The 19,862-nt window shown below is 33.9% G+C and overlaps 1 long non-coding RNA gene across 1 annotated transcript; it reads left to right on the top strand.

Annotated features, from left to right (window-relative positions):
- Nucleotides 1-16,359: 16,359 nt before the first annotated feature.
- On the top strand, nt 16,360-19,801 carry LOC134274644 (uncharacterized). The gene is made up of 3 exons (XR_009993658.1): nt 16,360-16,422; nt 16,571-16,714; nt 19,760-19,801. It is a non-coding gene; the product is annotated as an uncharacterized LOC134274644 (long non-coding RNA).
- Nucleotides 19,802-19,862: the final 61 nt, after the last annotated feature.

The raw sequence follows: 19,862 nt of genomic DNA on the forward strand, positions 1-19,862 counted from the left end.
GAAGCAAAAATGTTAATCTCAACAATCTACAACTTCATATTATAATCTTTATGTCGTATGTAACATAATTAGGGGCCACAGGGGGCCAGAACGCTAAATCTTTGACGCTTTTTATCTCAAAAGTGGGAAATATTTTGATAAGTAATATTGAACAAAAGATGTTCAAAATAATGTTTTGAACAACATACAACCTTGAGTTTTTCGCTAAACATCCCCTTTAAGGAGTTGAAGGGTTGGCCCCTAAATATTCCTTTTTCAAATAACTCGAAAACGAAAGAGAATCTCTGAATAGTTGTTGAACAAAAAGTGTTGAAATTCCTGAGAGCTTTAAGAAAAGATCAAGAAAAAGGAGCTGGGCACTCGAATTAGGGGCCGAGAGGGGCCAAAAGTCTTTAATCGATAACTTTGATCGATACCGGGTATCCTCCTTAAGTGTATAATGAATAATAATGAATTTCAAGCAACTATTGCTTAATATTAGCTATTTTTGTTTCAGGAATCTGTTGGTCCGGACAATATTGCAGGTTTTGACAAGGACCAAGCTCTTGCTGAGTACCTCGTAGGACTTGGACAGAAGAGCAGAGCTTTGTCGGAGCAACAGATGTCTGATATCTGTAGGGTTTGGACTGAACTGTCGGATTATGACAAGCATGGAACTGTTTTTTCAGCTCGATATAAAACAAGAGATGTTTGTAAAACACTTATGCCCCCCTCCCCCACAAATTGGAATTTTTCTAAGTCCAAAAGGGCATAACTCTGTCAAAAATGGTGTGATCATATGATCATATCCAAAATAGAACATGACCAAGATATTCATCTGACTAATCTGTATACTAAATTCCATTTCATTGTGTGCAACTTCTGCAAAGCAAATGAATGGAAAGTGCAAAAATATGGAAATTTTCTAAGTCCAAGGGGCATAACTCTGTCAAAAATGGTGTGATCATACCCAAAACAAAACTTGACCAAGATATTCATCTGACTAATCTGTATACTAAATTCCATTTCAATATGTGCAACCTCTCCAAAGAAAATGAACGGAAAGTGCAAAAATATAACTCTCATAACTCTGTCAATTATGGTGCGACCGTACCCGAAACAGAACTTGACCTAGATATTCATGTGATATACTTGTATACCAAATTTCATTTCAGTTTGTACAATGGTTATGAAGAAAATGAGCGGAAACTAAATGGACCGACAGACCGACCGACAGACAGACAGCAAAGCAATATGCCCTCCCTTCTTCGAAGGGGGGCATAAAAAACGGTAGTAAAAGGAAGATTCAGGGCCACAAAAACTACAGAAGCTGCTGGTGTTGAGAGTGTAAAACGGTAAGTGATTATTCATACATGAATATTTATCACACACTTCTTATCTCACAGCTCACAATACTCACGAAGACTGATTAAAACATCAAGTATTTTAAAACAGCTTTTTCTATTACACAGCATATAATGTTAATACATTTGTCCCTTGTTGGTAACTAGTGCACATGGATCCTAAGTGAATGATTAGTGTGAGAAGTTGTTATGGCATCTATGAGCATGCATGTGTTATCTATGGCTTTTGGGAATTTGTGGAAAGAATGAAAGATCTCTGTTCTATAATTCTCTTAATTGTTATAATGGTCTGTTAAAGTTTATAGTTACTGGATGAACAGAATAATTTTTTAATGAATGTGATATAAACATGACAAAGTTACTAAGATTAATTTGATTTTGTATACCTGATTTTGTATACCTGATAAAGTAACTTTCTTTTCAATCATCAGCATGCACACGTTAAATCGCTCGGACATTTAAAAAAATCTGATCAAGCTTTATCTATATCTTGGAATTTTGCAAAAGAACTAAAAAGTTCTGATCTCAGTTCTCTAATTCTCTTAAATTAATTGTATTTTTATGTCTGTCAAAGCACTTAGTTACTCCATGACCAGACTTTTTCTAACGAGTCTGATATAAAGTTATGAAGATATGATTTTTTTTTTGACAATCAGTTTGTAGTGTGTCATGTCTTACATAGATGCCATATCATTCCCATTTATTTTTTCAATGTACTAATAAGAACAATGCAACTAAACTATATTTAGACGTCGCGCATAGTATTGGGGTTTGAAATTGCGTAATTTGTAACACTGTTAACGACGGGTATTTGTACTTTAGGTCATTTCATCGTTTTGGCCACATGGTATTAGTGATGCACTACAATTGTATTTTCCAGGATCACCTATTACATTATGTATAAGTATTTAAAATATCTTTGATTAAATAATTAAAATATGCTGTATAGTGAGAAAACCTTTTTCCATTACTTTTAATTTCTTGAATGGTTAGGCAGAAAATCTACAAAACAGGTCATAATTTTGAATCCAGCATTGTTTTACATTTTATATACATGTATTAAAAGTCAGAAAACTGTAAAATTGCAGAGTATGCTCCAATGATATCAAATTAATATTTGAAACTGTTATTTAATCATAAATATATAAACACCTGCATATACATACTTCAACCGCACATCACATACTCTCAAGTATAATGTACTTGCTTATTTTGCAGATGACTGCGTAGAATTCTCTGATGCAAAATCAAGCAGTGCAGTGCCGTGCCGTGCAGATGCAGAATCTGAGTCACTGGACCAAAAAATGTGGAATAAACAAGACACTAAAACATTATTCGATATAAGAAGTAGAATGGAGAAAGACTTTAACAGCAACAAAGTGCACAAGAGTCTTTGGGAAACCACTGCGAAGGAATTATCTGCTGTTGGTGTTACAGCATCAGCAACACAGTGCATGAATAAGTGGAAGGCGCTTAAAAGGGAATACAAGAAATGCACAGACAGGATCAGAGGAAAAAACATGCCATTTTTTTTAACAATTTTTTGAACTCTATGGAAACAAAAGTGGTACGAGACCAGCATTTACACTGTCTTCAAGAGTGCGACAAAACAACAAGACAGAAAATAACAAAGATAATGATGAAGATGTTAAAGCAGAGGACTCCAGAGATTCTAATTCGTCAGATAGCTGCACTCTACAACCGAAGAAATCCCTCAAACGTAGGAATACGAATCAGTCTGCATTACTTGCTTTGGAAGAGTACACAAAAAGACAAGAGGAATACAGGAAAGAAAGGTTGGAGGTTTCAAAAAAACAACACGAGGAAAAAATGAATCTTATAGGAAAGTTAATCGATTGTCTGCAACCAAAAATTCCTAAAAATGATCAGTAAAATTAATAGTGAAGAATTTGTAAACAATTACTATCTTTGTGTCTTTGTAGATTATTTGAAAGATTTGGATACAACTTAGTTGAATTTTATGAGTTTACCAAGAATATTGAGGATTGCTACAAGGACTTGCATATGTTTATTTTTCAATCACCAAAAGCAACAGAGTGCTTTGATTCACCTTTTCATATTGTTCATATTGCTCTGCTTCGCCTGAATCTCAGTTCTCTTGTGAAATGTCTACAAAGTGTTTTACGCAAGACACTTTGCTTAAAGAGACATGTTTCAATGTAAAATCAGACTCTAGCAATATACAAATAGGGAACAATGTATTTGTCCCCACATTAGAATTCCATCACATGAGGAATTAAATATGACCGCCGAGCTATCAGCAGTGTAAAAGAGCTGGGCTATAATCTGTGGAATTTATGGGAGACTTTGGAATTATTCAGGGAAATTTTTATTTCATATGATATAGAAGGTGTTTTTCTAGTGATTTCTCTATTTGGAGGAGCAGTTGAAACCTGAAAGGTGATTTTTGGTAAAAATTTGTATCTTACATTGTAAAAGTTTCAAACAATGCATGGGGATAAAATTAAACCACCTGTGTATTCCTTGTGACAAGACATTTCTTTGGGTACCACCAAATTTACCTTTTAACCTTGCCCTTAGAGTTTGACCCACTTTTACACAAAAATTCAACACTTTTACTTTGGCCATAACTTTTGAATAGTAAGTGCTAGGACTTTCATATTTCAAACTTAGTTTGTGGCAAACCTTTCATTTGATAACAACAACCTTGACCTTTTGACCTTGGAGATTTACGTACTTGAGAAAAAAACTTTAACTTTGACCATAACTTTTGAACGGTGAGGATTAAGGCTTTCGTACTTCACATATGTAATCCTTGTGAGAAGACGTTTCATTGGATACCAACAACTTTTTCCCTTTGACCTTGACCCTGGAGTTTTAACTTCCCTTAAAAAACCTTAACTGTGGTCCCAACTTTTTAACAGTAGATACTAGGTCTTTTATATTTCACATATGTATTTCTTGTGGCAAGACATTTCATTGGATACCAACAACCTTGACCCTGTGACCTTGACCTTGGAGATTTACGTACTTATGAAAAAAAATTAATCTTGACCATATCTTTTGAACAGTGAGGGCTTAGGCTTTTGTACTTCAAATATATAATTCGTTTGAGAAGACCTTTCATTGGATATCAACAACTTTTACCCTTTGACCTAGACATTGGATTTTCAACTACTTTTTAAACAAAACTTTAATTTTGGTCACAACTTTTGAACGGTAGATACTTGAACTTTCATATTTCATATATGTATTCTTTGTGGTAACTCCTTTCATTGGATATCAACAACTTTGACCTTTTGACCTTGATCTTAAAGACTTACGTACTTATGAAAAAAACTTTAACCTTGACCATAACGTTTGAAAAGTAAGGGCTAGGGCTTTCATATTTCACGTATGTAATCCTTGTGAGAAAACCTTTCATCGGATATCCACTACTTTGACTCTTAGATTTTTTACTTTGGCTTTAACTTTTTAACAGTCAGGATCATGGTTTTCACCCTAAAAAAATTCAATTTCATTGTACTTTCTAAATAAATGACATATAATAGGATGTTTATATTACACACAATATGTCATAAAAATAACACCTCACCCACAAAGACTCCGAAAGCGGGGGAACACAATTCTTTGAATTTGCTTGTTTTAGTTAAACCCAAAGTGGGAAGGTCATTTGAGAGAGACGAACAGCTCTTAGAAAATCCATGAAAACGATATGGCAATGAAGGACATGATATAACAGCCGAAGTGTTAAGGTAAGAATCTTGTGACAGTCTCTTGTTCCGGAGAGCTACTGTTCTAATTAACCCCAACAAACACCTCTGAGGCTTGAAAGGCATTTATTAAAATATTGGTTAAAGAACAAAAAACAAGAATTACAATCTGAATGACATGACACAGATTACATCATACACTAACAGTGACAGAAACTGGTGACCATACTTAGGATATTATGTGTATAATATGAATAAATCAAACCAAGACATCAATCAAATGGATAATGTAATAAACTTAAAGTACAAATAATTTATCTGACACTGGTTAATATATTCAATAACATGAGCCAAAACTAAGCTTCTTAAGTACATATGCAATACACGACTTACACCATAAACAGTAAAATAATAAACAGTTGACTAGGTTTATGTATGACTAGACCTAAGACGAACATTTCGAGTATAAGTATAATAATACAGAGTAGATTCATAGTTATCGATTATACCGATACAAATAGATTACACTGATGAAAAAACCCAACCCGAATTTTCTCTTAAACAGACATGTTTATATACAGATAAATTTCACTAATATACCAAAAAACATCCTGACATGGACAAATAATGAATTCTATTTTTACATAATAATAGAAAAACACTTACGCTGTGGTCTAAGACAATAATGTCAAATGTAAAGGTTAATAAAAGGCAAAAAACAGTGTGCTCGTAACATGTTGTCGACAATGAAAATGAGGCTCGTTTTTGTTCATAAAAGAAAGAACCAAGGTAAACATACCGGGACGGAACAAATCTTCTCACACAACTGTATTTCTTGTATTTAAAATTACTGAAATTTTAACAGAATCAAGGGGACAATATTACTAAGTGATGGTATCCCCTACATTGAACTTTTGAACAAACTAATTGTTTTCCTAAAGATGAAATGTCTACTTCGGTATACTTAGATACTACAACTTTTTTACCACAGCTCTGACAACTTTAACTGTTTAACATTTCTGCACTAAACTAATGTCAACAAATATTGCACAAGCAACCCTCCAAACTCAGAACTTAAGTACTTATGTCTATGTCATTCAGGTATGTTACTGTCCAAGTTAGAAGACTAGTAAATACTCTTTCACTTCTGATTCTAGCAAATTACTTGCAATAAATTAATTAAATTTACCCCAAAATTTAATTTTTTTATTTAAAGTATAAACAAAATTAATTTGTACTTAGCTCTTTTGTTTAAAGAAAAAAATTATACCATGATGCAGCTGACAGACAGAAAAATTTGCTACCGCTTTGTCTTTGTAAATCAATTAATGTTTCAACACAATTAATAAAATCCTATCCAATATTAAACTTAATATGAAAGCATGACACAAGTATTTCAGGATGTAAACAAATGTACCATTCAGTCAGGTGTCAAAATTTCTAAGATAAATTCAGAATGTGTTTACATGTAAATAAACAAGGATTAAAAACACACAAGATGTAAACAAACAGACTAATATTGTAATTGTTTGGCAAAATTCATCTGACTCCAACCACTGTTCAGCAGAATAACTATAGTTTTGTGTCCTGTTACACACAAAGTAAATTCGGGATGGGTTGTCCTGCTTATAACTCAGGAAAAAAAAACCGACGTTTAACACTTGTGTTGTTAATTGACATAATAAAGTCACAGAGCTATACCTGTAGCTCTTGAAATAAAGTAAGAACGAAAAATATTCACACAATTGACTCACATAAAACAGCCATGCTTGTTTTCTCAGTTCACTTCACGTGTTGTTGTTATTTGTTATTGTCAATCAGGGCCGCTTCTGGTAGGTTACTTCCGGTTAGGCTCCTAGTGAGTTTGGACGTCTACCATTTCGTTCCGGTAGGTGGTTTCGTCATCCTCTCGAGTCCCGAAGTGGGCGCCATTTCTGTTACGGTTTCCAATAGTAGAAACAACTATCGTGGTAGTAACAGATGAATTTATTCTGGCTTTGATAGGAAAAATTGGATCCAAAGGACAAAATCCATTCAAAATTTATATGCTATGCGGGTAAAGAATGCAAATAAAAAAATCGCAGCCTGAGAAGTTATAAAGAGCTTTTGGAACTTACTAATAGTGTTCTTATTGAATTGGAATATTTTGATGCTATTCAATTTTGTGTTAACTATCGATTTATGAACAATGTGTTCTTAGGAACAGCAAAGAAAATATTCAAGCTTTAGGCTGAAAAAGATATTCTATATCATCTGACAGTTTTGAGAAGGTTGAGGAAAGACTAGCATCTATTAATTCTTAGACGGATTTTGGTCAAGTTCCAACACACTGCTGGAAAATATTTGCAGAGTTTTATCTGCTGCTGAGTGGAAAAATTGGACAACTTTTTTTTATATGCTCTTTGTGGTATTTTACCAGATAAACATTATAAATGCTGGGAGATATTTGTCTTTGCTTGCCGGATTCTCTGTAAGCCATTTGTTTCTTTCACAGATGAACAAAAAGCAGATTTATTATTGTTGGATTTTTGCAAAACATTTTTAAAAAATTATTTCATGAAAGACGTTTCCTGTAATATGCATTTACACAATAATTTGAAACATTGTTTGTTAGATTTTGGACCAATCCATTTATTTAAGTGTTTTTCTTTTGAAAGATTCAACGGTGCATTCGGGTTTTTCCACTCAAACAATAAAGCAGTTGAAATACAATTCATGCCAAAGATTATGACATCAAAATTTTGCGATTCTTTTAAAATCTACGCCCCTCCCATTTCCTTTTATACTCCAGGCCTGGGTTTAACATGAAATCGGTGTATTATAACTAATTATTCATTCGTGATCAGAGTTTTCATTTTTTGCACGGTGGTGCATTCTCGGTGTTAGAGAGAGCCTCCTCGTAAACCCTCATGTCTATTCCAACCTTGGAAAGAGTGTTTGTCATCTGTTTTGTTCTTGGTGTGTGTCTTGGTTGGTTTTTTTTAATGAAAGTGAAAATACGTCATCCTCCGCCTTGTGGCTTTTCATGATTTGTTTCGCCAGGTCCTTACTCGCACAAAGATTTCATTTCTTCTTTTACTTGTTCAGCAAAATACCTTGTGTTCCTTGTTGGATGCATTGCATGGAACGGGTGGTCCTGGATAAAGAAGGATCTTTTTTGTTATGGTAGGGTGTAATCTAGTTTGCTAGAAAATTTTATTTTTTTTAAGTAAAATTTTGTAATTGGAATTCTTATTTGTTAAATCAATGGTTGTTAAGAGGAAGACCCAAAGAAAAATTTTTTTTAATGTCATTGTATGAAGGGAGAGGCCTCTCATGTGCGTGATACTAGTATCATATAATATCTCAGCAGACGTAGTTATTTTCCCCTTTTTGGGGGGGATTTTTTTTCTGGTAGAGGTATGCTTGCATACTGTAACTGTGGGTAAACTTGTATGAATGCGATTACATGTACATGTAAATAAATTTAAAACCACATAATACAGACCAGTCAATTGCTGATTTTACTGAATCATTCTTAAAAAAAATAAAAATATTTTTTTTCTAACAGGAATGGAGATGAGATTGATAAAGAGAAATGTGTGTTCAGAAAATAGTTCCGTCATACTGGAGAGTTTCGGACATTACATCCATCTGCTACCATATTAGCAATGAGTGCAACGTGTACAAAAAGATCAAGAAAGGGGTTTTGAAAGAGTTATGTTTAAATTTAAACAATGTTTATTTTATTTCAGTCTCTCCGGATAAACCGAAAATTAAACTATGTGTAAAGAAGGTTGACAATGACATTGCCTCTGCCATGACTTTTGTACTGGTTAGTATCTGCTGGTAATTCTAGTACTTAACTATAAGTTTGCCAAACTCTCTCCTTTATTGTAAATCTATTACAGATTTTGCTAACGAGTATCATTATGTGTACTCAGAACCAGACTGGAAAAATGAAATAAAAATGTTGTATTCTGAAAAAGCCAAGTGTAAAAAAGAAATATATTATTGAAGAACTCGCAAAATCATATAGTGCATTTAGAGTTACGATTGCTACATCAGTAATTGCCTCAGCCATGTATTGGTTAGTATCTGTTGGTAATTCTAGTACTATAAGACATATGTTGCTACAAAACAACGCTTGTATACGTACTATAAGTTTGCCTAAAATTCTCATTTATTATAAATTTATTACAGATATTGCTTATGTGCATCATTATGTGTACTCAGAACTAGATAAAAACATGTTTCATTCAGGAACGCCAAGTGTTAAAAAGAAATGTATTATCGAAGAACTCCCAAAATCAGAGGGTGAAACGAGTTATTATTGCTACATCCGCATTGGGAATGGGCATAGATATTAGTTAATATTCATTCCTAAATTTTGATTTTTTTAATTTTACATTCTGCATTATCTCGGCACTTTTTTTATGAAGACATTGTATTGTATATAAGTTGTCAGGTTTTCAGTTATGAATTTGCCAGCATCCTGAGCCATCACAAGAGACATGTCAAGTATTATATTAGATGATGACATGTGTACAACCTTTTCCTGATAAAAAATGCATATCCAATTCCTGTAATATTCCTAATAAATATTTATGAACATTCCATTTATTTTGTCATGCATTCTCAATAAATGTAATATTCCACCTCATTTAAAATGTCAACCAATTTGGTTAACAGACTTTTCAAACACAGGATACACCACTACTGGCTTTTCCAAAGGTAAATGTGCAAACTTAGATGTGCAATTTTGGCTGTTTTTGTACTACCAAGATTTTTCCTTCATTCATTTTGAAACTCGACCAGAGTCAACATTTCCACAGCTATGTGTTATCAATTATTTAGACGAAAAGTTGATATTGATAAAAATCTTTAAAACAAGTACGAACATGTAGACATGCCAAGACTGACAAATTTATCTTTGACGCCTTTTTAATTTTGTAATGGGTATTTTATCAAATATCTTGAATAAGACTTCAAGCATGTAGCAGACAGTATCAGTTTACAATAATACTTTTTAGATCACCTGAACCCATAGCGTAAGATATTTTTTTCAAAATGTTGCTCTTATTTTTCTTCTTTGTGGTATTCAGTCTTCTCTCTCTCTCTCTTTTTTTTTTTTTTTGGGGGGGGGGTCCTCCAGAACCACTGTCACAATTTCAACCAAACTTGCCACCATGAATTCTAAGGTTAAGGAAATATGTTATCTTATACAAGTGACACTCAAACCCATGGGGAGTTATTTATGTCACTGCATAAATGGGCATGGTTATTAAAAATCTTCTTGCTGATTCTTGTGTGAAAGGTTCCAACATAAGGTACACCAAATTTTTCTCCCAGTTAACCTAGTTAAAGCCATATATGACGTAACTGATCAAAAAATATAATTTAAAAAAAAAACAAAATTGAGTAAACAAATATAGTTAATACTTTTAAATTAAAACTTTTCATACAATTCTGAACACGGAGAACACCTCGTTTCAACTAACAATACGATTTTATTTTCTCTGTAATTGTTAATTAAATCTTTTGTATTTTCTTCCGGGTCGGAGAAAATTCCGAGAATCCAAATTAAATTTCGATATCTTTATAACGCAATTGACTTAGAATTTGTGATTTACAGAAAAGTTCTACCTTTATATAAAGCAATGATACAAATAATAAGTTCTTATAATTTTTGTCGAATAATTTTCATTGTACATACGCTATATATGGCTTTAAATATTTGTTTAAAAAAATACATTTTGACCTTTTTTTAGTTGAAAATGTGCCTATGCCCCTTAAATTAATTTTGAGGCTATAATTTTAAAACATTTTCTGGAGTTTAAAAATTAAGTCCGAGATTTTTGGCGTAATGATGGCCAGACTTCTGGATTCCATTTAAGAACAGTCATATTGTCACAGTTTTTAGGCTGAAATATTTCTCATACAGATTCTTAGCTTTTACTTCTGATGGTCTGTTTTGAAAAGATCTATCGAGGACCTTTGAAAGGTATTCGCTAATATTTGGTTCAGTTCCGATCTGTCATCATTCAACATAAAATCTTCTATGGACAATATGATAAACATAATCATAAATTAATCACTGCTTAAATTACACTACTTAGGCATGTGTTAAACTTGCCTTCTGTACTCTGTCTCCGCCAATCTATTCGATTGCATAAATTCCTTCATCATTTTCTGGTTCTGGGAAAAAAATTTGTATCAATAAACATCGTCTTCGTCGGCATTTTTGTTTGTTTTCGTTTGGGTTCAGTTCCGATCTGTCATCATTCAACATAAAATCTTCTATGGACAATATGATAAACATAATCATAAATTAATCATTGCTTAAATTACACTACTTAGGCATGTGTAAAACTTGCCTTCTGTACTCTGTCTCCGCCAATCTTTTCGACTGCATAAATTCCTTCATCATTATCTGGTTCTGGGAAAATAATTTGTTTCAATAAACATCGTCTTCGTCGGCAATGTTGTTTGTTTTTGTTTGAGAATTCTGGGAATGTGTACTCCGCTCGATCTGTCACTAAATGTTGTGGCGATTATCGACGCCCCGCCCCTTGAAACCTGAATTACGTGATGGCTACGTCACATCTCATGGTATTCCTTTGTATTGTTGATTTGGTAGAATTCAACTGTTGACCTTTGTGATGACACTGTTGATTAGTAAGAGGTGCCAACTGTCGACCCTTTTGATGTCAAAATGGGTTTAATGTGGAATGTCAAACATTTTTTGTAAAGGGGACTTCTTATGGACAATTTTTAAAAGGATTTATTTCAAGTGATAAGGCAAATATTCCCACTATCTACTATAAAGGGAACTATTTCTTTTCAGATTTTAAATTTCAAAGATGTTAATCGGTTTTACGGAACTACTTATCCGTATACCCTACTTGAACCCAGGGTCGATCAAACAAACTGGATGGGCATTGAAAACGAAAAAGCTTAGGTTTTTGTTAACTTAAATACTGAGGACGAAAAAGAATACCTCTCTAAAATACCCAAGGCAGGCAAAATTACTGGGAAAAAAGAGGATCCAAGTAGAGTAGCAATAGACATATCATATGCACTTATAAATGGAAGAAAGTGTTTCGGAATGACGGACTACTTAACACCAATACAAGTAGCAAGTTTCTTTTCAAGAAAGACAGAACATGTGATGCTGAAGATTTCTTGACAGCATCTTCTGATAGAAATTTGACTGATCTGAAAGACGAAATTCTTTCACATATATAATGCTAAAGAAACAAGCATTCTGAGAGTATTGCATAAGCAATACATGTCCCCTACCGGGTTCCCCGTTTTCTTCAGGATGTCATTTTATAATAAGCAAAAGTCATGTCCAAGGTAAAACTGAAAGATTTTCAAGTTGTAAATACCTTAAAAGTAATAAAATAATCCACATTAAGACGAAAATTTATCTCATTTCTCCGCCGTCTTTTCCTCACTTCATATTTTTGTCGACAACCGGAAGTTAGTGCAGTTCGAACCCGATCATATTTTGCGATTATGATAAATATTCAAAATGCCATAATTCTAAAAAAAAATCAATGAAGCGGAACGAAATTCAACCTTGATCTGTAACTCATTAAGATACACTCGCATACAAAAATTCAGTTCAATATCTAAAAGCGTTTAGAAAAAAGTGCGGAAAACCAAGTGGGAAAGACTGACGGGAACAGACGGACGGACGGACGCAGAGGAAACCTATAGCCCCCCCCCCGTTTCACTGGTAAGGGACTAATAACGGGAAAAAGACCTGCACTCCAGCTTAAATCATTCCTGAGCCTCCATTCACGCCTGTTATTGCCAGATAGCATCCCCCACCTACCAACTCTTTTTTTTCCACACCTTCACCAAGTAAAAGAATATATAAGAGGAAAATATTTAAAATTCTTTAGTTCTAAAACATATTCACTGGTGGTGGAATTCCTCGAAAAAAAGGAAGTGGGCATGGTTCCTCTAAAATGGCTTACAGAAAACGAGAAACAAAGTAGATTTCCAGCAATGAAATCAACCAAAATTGTGCAGCTTGTTGTAAAAAATGCGATCGACCCGACGGCAGATTTCTATGTTACCTGTCCATTTTTTCATACACTGGTTTCCCGATCATGACAAGGACTACACGGCGGGTGTGATCGAGCATATTACATATTCAAGAAATAAATGTTATTTTTCTATCACTGGATCTTTTTTTATTTGACCAAGCACCTTCGAAATTTAAAGAGAATTTTAAACAACAGCTAGGGGGAAATTTCTGAATATATTGATCTACATCACCGTCCACTTGTAGAGAATTTGCCATCCTATTTCAAGGACTCCACAGACTACATGAAGAAAACGCCCTCTACTGGCCCTCCTAGTACTATGGACGTCACATCTTTGTACACAAATAATCTGCACGATTACGGTATCGAAACCTGTAAAGAATATTGGATAGTATATCCATACAAATTCCTTCTTCATAGTCCCTTTTGAGGCTACAGTGCCCACACTGTACAAACTGCTATTGATGAGATGGCGGGACTTGACAGGCAAAAACCTATTAATCTACAAGGTAAAAGACAATGGCGGCGGAGTCCTTCTGGTAACCATATACCATCTTGTCCTAAAGAATCTTAGCGGTATTTTTTTTAAAACCTTCTAATTCTCCATTCAAACAAACGAATGGGAGAGGTCTGTAAGGAAAGCTGCATACAGACGCCCAAGGACATGGTAGTAAGAACCAGATTGGACAACTCATTACTTAACGGGGAGGGGGCTTTAAAACTTGCTCTGACAGATGTCTTCTTGGTAAATTTGACAAAGACAGTTTTCACAACCCCGATACAGGACGCAGCTACAAAATACTTTGGAATTTGTCCGCTCATACTGACAACTGCATTTATCTCATCAGTTGCAAAGTTTGCTCCAAACAGTATATTGGTGAAACAGATCTCCGCCGGAGAGTCAATATCCACCTTTCAACCATAAGGACCAATTGACTCAGTGAACCCGTTGGGGGACATTTAAACTTCGAGGGTCACGAATGGGAAGACATGACAGTAGTGGCACTGAGAGAAAAAGCAAAGAAAAGTTCTTGATGCAAAGATTGAATCATTCCGCCCTAATGATATTAACAAAGTGAATGACTTAACGAGATTGGACGTAACTTAGATCAAATATCTAATGATATTAAACAAAGATTATTCTCTCAGTTCAGTATAAACTCTACAGTTAATTCGCGTTACCAACTTTTGAACAACCCATATACCTCTGCATTGCATACGCCTATGTTAATTATTTTTTCCCAAGAAATAAGTAGACCTGAAACGTTTCCAAATTTATAGTAGATCACAATTCCTATGTTAAAATATACCGTATGTATTATTTCTCTTTAGTTACTCTTTATCGAGTAAGTTTCGATATGCCATTTCGAGAGAACGAAACAATGTACGATTTATTGATTGTCGTAATTAATTCACGTAATTGACCCGTTTACCTGAGAATACCCGATAGACCAAACGTATTTCACAGCAGTCCGGATTTCTTTCATTGATTATATTTAGTTCCAATACAACATGTAACCATGTAAATATATAGTTTAGTAGTGTTAGCTGACTTTTTTTGTGTGTGTATCTTTTTCCTTGTCATTATACGTGTATACAGATAGGAGGCGAGGGTATTATTCATTGAACTACTTGCTCACAATACCTCTGTGTAGGGTAATTTGAAAAGTGCCTTTAAAAATCATGTTACATAGCTACATCTAGAGTGTATCAACTTAATACCGAAAATTAAAGGTACTTGGACACAGATTTGAAGTCAATATTTTTCAATAATTTTCTAAAATATTACAACTTATATATTTTAATAGCATATCACATAAAAATTAATAAAAAAAACCTTATTTCATATTAAAGATATTAACATTTCAAATTCTTTGGCGAGTTTGATTGACACATTCCTGCACATTCGCAAAATTAATTTTATTCTTAATCCATAAGAAAAGTGTCAATCCAGTTGTGTATAAATGAAAAATATTAATACTAAAATCGAGAAAACTCAGAGTAGGCATGTTCAAAAGTAAAACAAACACACAATATATTGTCAGTCCGTGCAATTGTGATTAACAGACTGTGACGATATTTAACGCACCCGGTGAATTCTAAATATAAACAATAACAGAACTCGAGCCTTGTTTACAAAAACTGTGTACATAACACGGGTTAGCTCGATTTGCCAAACTTTGTACGCAACCCGTAGTTCAACCCGTAGTTAGGAATGACGAATGAGTTTTCTTTCTAGCATTTGTACTCGGAATAAAACTATTTTTCTGGATAAAAGTTTTAATAATTCTCATTAATACGCAATAAAATTGCCACTTTTCCTAAAGAAAAAGAATAGGGTTAAAATTTGTGAAAGTGCAATAGTGTGTCAATCAAACCCGCCAAAAAATTTGAATTTTTAATAACTTATAAATGAAATAAGATTTTTAGTTAATTTCTTTGTGAAACGCTATCAAAATATATATGTCGTAATATTATAGGAAATTATTGAAAAATATTGACTTCAAATCTGTTTCCAAGTACCTTTAATGTCACTATAAAAGATTGAGACGGACGCAACCTCAGGTTTTGCAAAATTCAAATCTCCCCCGGTAAACGGTCATAATCCTGACAAGTATTAGCTTTCCTAAAAAGCTCGTCTGACGTGGTTTGCTTAAATTCACAAAGCGGAAAGAAATCTAATTATATATATTTTACATATTTTTTCGTTCGGTAATCTATCTTTAAAAGATCATGTGTAAACAATATTGCCATGGCAGCTCAATTTCTTTTAAATCATGGTGAAGATGAATTTACTGAACAAAATTTATTTGCAATAACATCTTTCTTTTCTCATAGGGACTGTAAGCTCGTACACGAGATTTCGCGAGAGGATGTAACTTCCGGTGACAAACAAAGCGTGGCTCAGAAGAGAGAATACAACTTTCTGTTTGTTTCGTTTGGGCGTATTATCACTACCAGTAAGTTTTTGCATGAAAATTAATAGAATCAAATTTAAATTTCTTTTATGAACAAAAGTTCAAGAGATTTTTGTTGTAATGAATACTCTAAATTTTCAGAAATGTTTTTTTTCCGTTATAGAGCAGACGCTTGAGAAGAGATAACCACTTTCACTTTGTGTCGTTCGGGTATTTAATCACGACCAGTAAGTTTTAATATGGTAAGAAATCGAACCAAATTTATAAGCACAAACAGTTCGAGAGATTGTTGTAATAAATACTCTTATAAATTTTCAGAAATGGTCATTTGTTTTGCTTATGGGTGCAACCATCGCAGTGGGTCATCAGACTGTCATTTCTACCGTTTTCACCCTAAGAAAAGAGTTCTTTGGGGTCAGTTATGCAGGTATATTGAAAAAGATGTTCATTATTTATTATGTAGGCAATATCAATATGAAACACGGTGTATTCCTGGAATCATCACATATATTATAGACTGCTAAAAAGCCATAAAGAAATACAACAGGTAACTGAAAAGATTTTTTTTTCTGTAGAAGAGCTGATAAAGAGCCTAGTGACCAGAATGACAGGATTTGTTCTTGTCATTTTAAAGATGGTGTTAAAGAGGGTGACCCTATCTACTTCCAGCATAACTCTGGAAAGCACATGGATTTTCCTGATCCAGAACACCACAAAAGGTTTGCTATTACATGAATTTACCATGCACACTGTACAATGCATGTGTTAGTAGTCAGAAATATTAACAATACAGGGTTTGACACCAAGGTGCCTACAACCAACCAAAAGTTACACCAGTCATGTAAAATGTTGGTGAACTAGACAGATTATTTGTGTTGATAAAATGAATGGAAACCCCCATATCAGTCTTTCAAATACTCCTAAATGTAAAAGAAAATTTCTTACTTCAGTCTTGTCTTGGACAAAATTATAAACGGCAAATTAAATATTTTATATTATAAGATTGTTGAATGTTTAAAAGGCATTTGTGACTTGAATGTCTCTATAAATCTGATTCAGTTAGCTGGGAACTATCAAATAGTCAGTCAAAAATATTGACACATACAAAAGACAATATCTTTTTAGGTCACCTGAGTAAACTCAGGTGACCTATTGCTATCTGTTTTCGTCCGTTGTCGTTCGTCGTGCGTCGTGCGTCGTTCGTCGTGTGTTAACATTTGAACATTTTCAGCTTCTTCTCTGCAACCACTGAACCAATTTCAACCAAATTTGGCACACAGCATCTATGGGTGAAGGGGAACAAAAATTGTGAATTTCATGATCCCTGCCCCCCTGGGGCCTGAGGGGTGGGGCCAAAACCACTAAAATTAATGCAATCTTTAAAAATCTTCTTCTTTACTCCTGGACATCAAGCAGTCAAACTGTTTGCATGATTGTAATCAGCAATAAGTCCTCTACCAAAATTGTGAAATTCATGGCCCTGGGGTCAGGGGTTCTAGTGCTAGGGCGGGGCTAAATAAGTAGGTAGTGAAAATGCATTATTTCTTTGAAAATCTTCTTCTCTGCTCCTGGGTATTAAATAAACCAACTAAGTACATAGTCATGATGAGCAAGAGTGCCTCTACCTAAATTGTGAATTTTATGGCCCCAGGGTCAGGGGTTCTGGTGTTAGGGTGGGGCTCTATTGATTATATAGTGAAAATACATGAATTCTTTGAAAATCTTCTTCTCTGCTCCTGGGTATTAAATAAACTAACTAAGTACATAGTTATGATAAGCAAGAGTGCCTCTACCAAAATTGTGAATTTTATGGCCCCAGGGTCAGGGGTTCTTGTTTTAGGGTGGGGCTCTAAATAAATGATTATATAGTGAAATGCATGAATTCTTTGAACATCTTATCCTTTGCTCCTGGTTAATATGCTAATGATCTAATTACATATTTAAGGCCAGGATTTATTTTATTTTCAGTTTTACAAACCCTCCGCTCAAGGTTTTGAATTTTCAGAAAAAAATTTTAAAAAAATTCTTTCCGATGTCAAATTTGAGTCGGGATCGAGATTTCAAATTTACGAACACGCACTTCCGGTTTTACAAACGGCGGGTATGAGAAGATTGGTCTAGTATAAAATTCATCGATAAGAGTGCCATTCAAAACGTTTCACCCCGTTCAAAGGACAAATAAAATGCTGACGACTTTGTTGCACAATGACATGCTGGTGAGATAATTCTGTATTCGTTTCAAAAGTAACTGTAAATTATTTTCCTCCCCCAGGTTTTAAACTGCCCGTGGTAACTATTGCATATTGCCAGGGTCATTGTTTAGGTCTCTATTATAGCTTACAGTCTAAGCATTATTCTTCAGAAAAGAGTTGCTTATGCATCAGATGTAATGAATAAAACTATGGGAGAAATGAAGTCCATTTGAGGAAGAAATAAACAATAACCTGAAGAAATAAAAAAAATTCAACTATTAAAAGGCAAGAATATACAAATATATACAGGCATGTAGTATCATTTGTATCAACCAGAAAAATTATTTTACACTAAAATTGAAAAAATGTTGACCCTACTCCCCAATACTCCCCTGTCTGTTTTATGATAGGAATTATAATTTTAGGCATCAAGTAAATTTTAGAACAATGTTTACACATTCACCTAACACATATTAAAAAATGAAGATATATTGAAAGACTTTTAAAGAATAGATTTTTAAAAAAAATATATTTTGATCAACATCACAAAATTTATATAACTGGCCCAAACTGGCAGATGATGAAATAAGCAATTAAATGTTCTACTTTCCTATTTGTAAGCATTGTGTGTCCAGTGGTAGGGAGCCTATTAGGATAGCATAAAAAAGAATGTACAAATGTTAATAATTGATTTATCAAAAAAAAAATTTTATTTCCTTCTCCTTCGGGACTTTTTTATTCTCATGTTCATAACAAAACCTAAACATAAAAAAAAAATGCTGGCTTATAATGAAGAAAGGGGCCTCTTTCAAATTAGATAATTTCAGGGCTGCTGGGTCAAGGGTACCAGGGGGGTACTTTGACTAAAAATAAATGCTTTAAAATCTGCCCTTTGATAAGCAATGGTGCCTCTTTCAAAATTTGTGAATTTCATGGCTTTTGGATTAAAACACGAACCAAATACAATCGCTGGAAAGTTGTTACATGATACTCAGGTGACCTATAAGGCCCGTGGGCCTCTTGTTTAATATGGTTTCAAAAGTTATCTCATTAAAATTCGGGATTATATTAAGTAATTTTGGTGTCCAGAGTCTAGTGATTCTATGGGCAGGGCTAGTAATAACTAGAGGTACTGTGAGCAATGAGCTCACTATATGATTATAACCCCCGCCTCCCATATGAATATAATGGGAGTGTCCATGTTATGTGTTGGATCAAAAAATAAAATAGGAGGCAATATGTAATAAAGATTAAAGATTAAAGTTTAATTCAGTGGTATGAGAGGAGTTGCGGATAAGAGATGGGTACTCCAAAGTGTAACAGAAAGGTATTACAAGATGGACGTACAGACAGACGGATGAACATAATGATTTCTATATAACCTCCCACTTGTCAAACGGGGGTATAAAAATATTTGAAGTAGAGAGACTGGTCTAGTTCTTGTAAAAGTTTACGCCAAACCCAGTAAAGTAATATACTGTATTATATTCGAAGAATCTTAATAAGTTCCTATTCTATCATTAATACTGGCTTAGTTAATGAGATCTTAATTGTTCTTAAACTTACTTATAGAAAAAGAACATGTCATTCAACTGAAACTAAGTCAATAGAGGAGCCAGTAGAGCAGCCTAACTGGACTGAATGCCAAAACCCTGAACAGGTATAGTAAATGAAG

This window comes from Saccostrea cucullata, unplaced genomic scaffold, assembly GCF_032062105.1.
Source record: "Saccostrea cucullata isolate Sc308-1 unplaced genomic scaffold, CSIRO_AGI_Scuc_v1 ctg1114, whole genome shotgun sequence".
NCBI classification, from domain to species: Eukaryota; Metazoa; Mollusca; class Bivalvia; order Ostreida; family Ostreidae; genus Saccostrea; species Saccostrea cuccullata.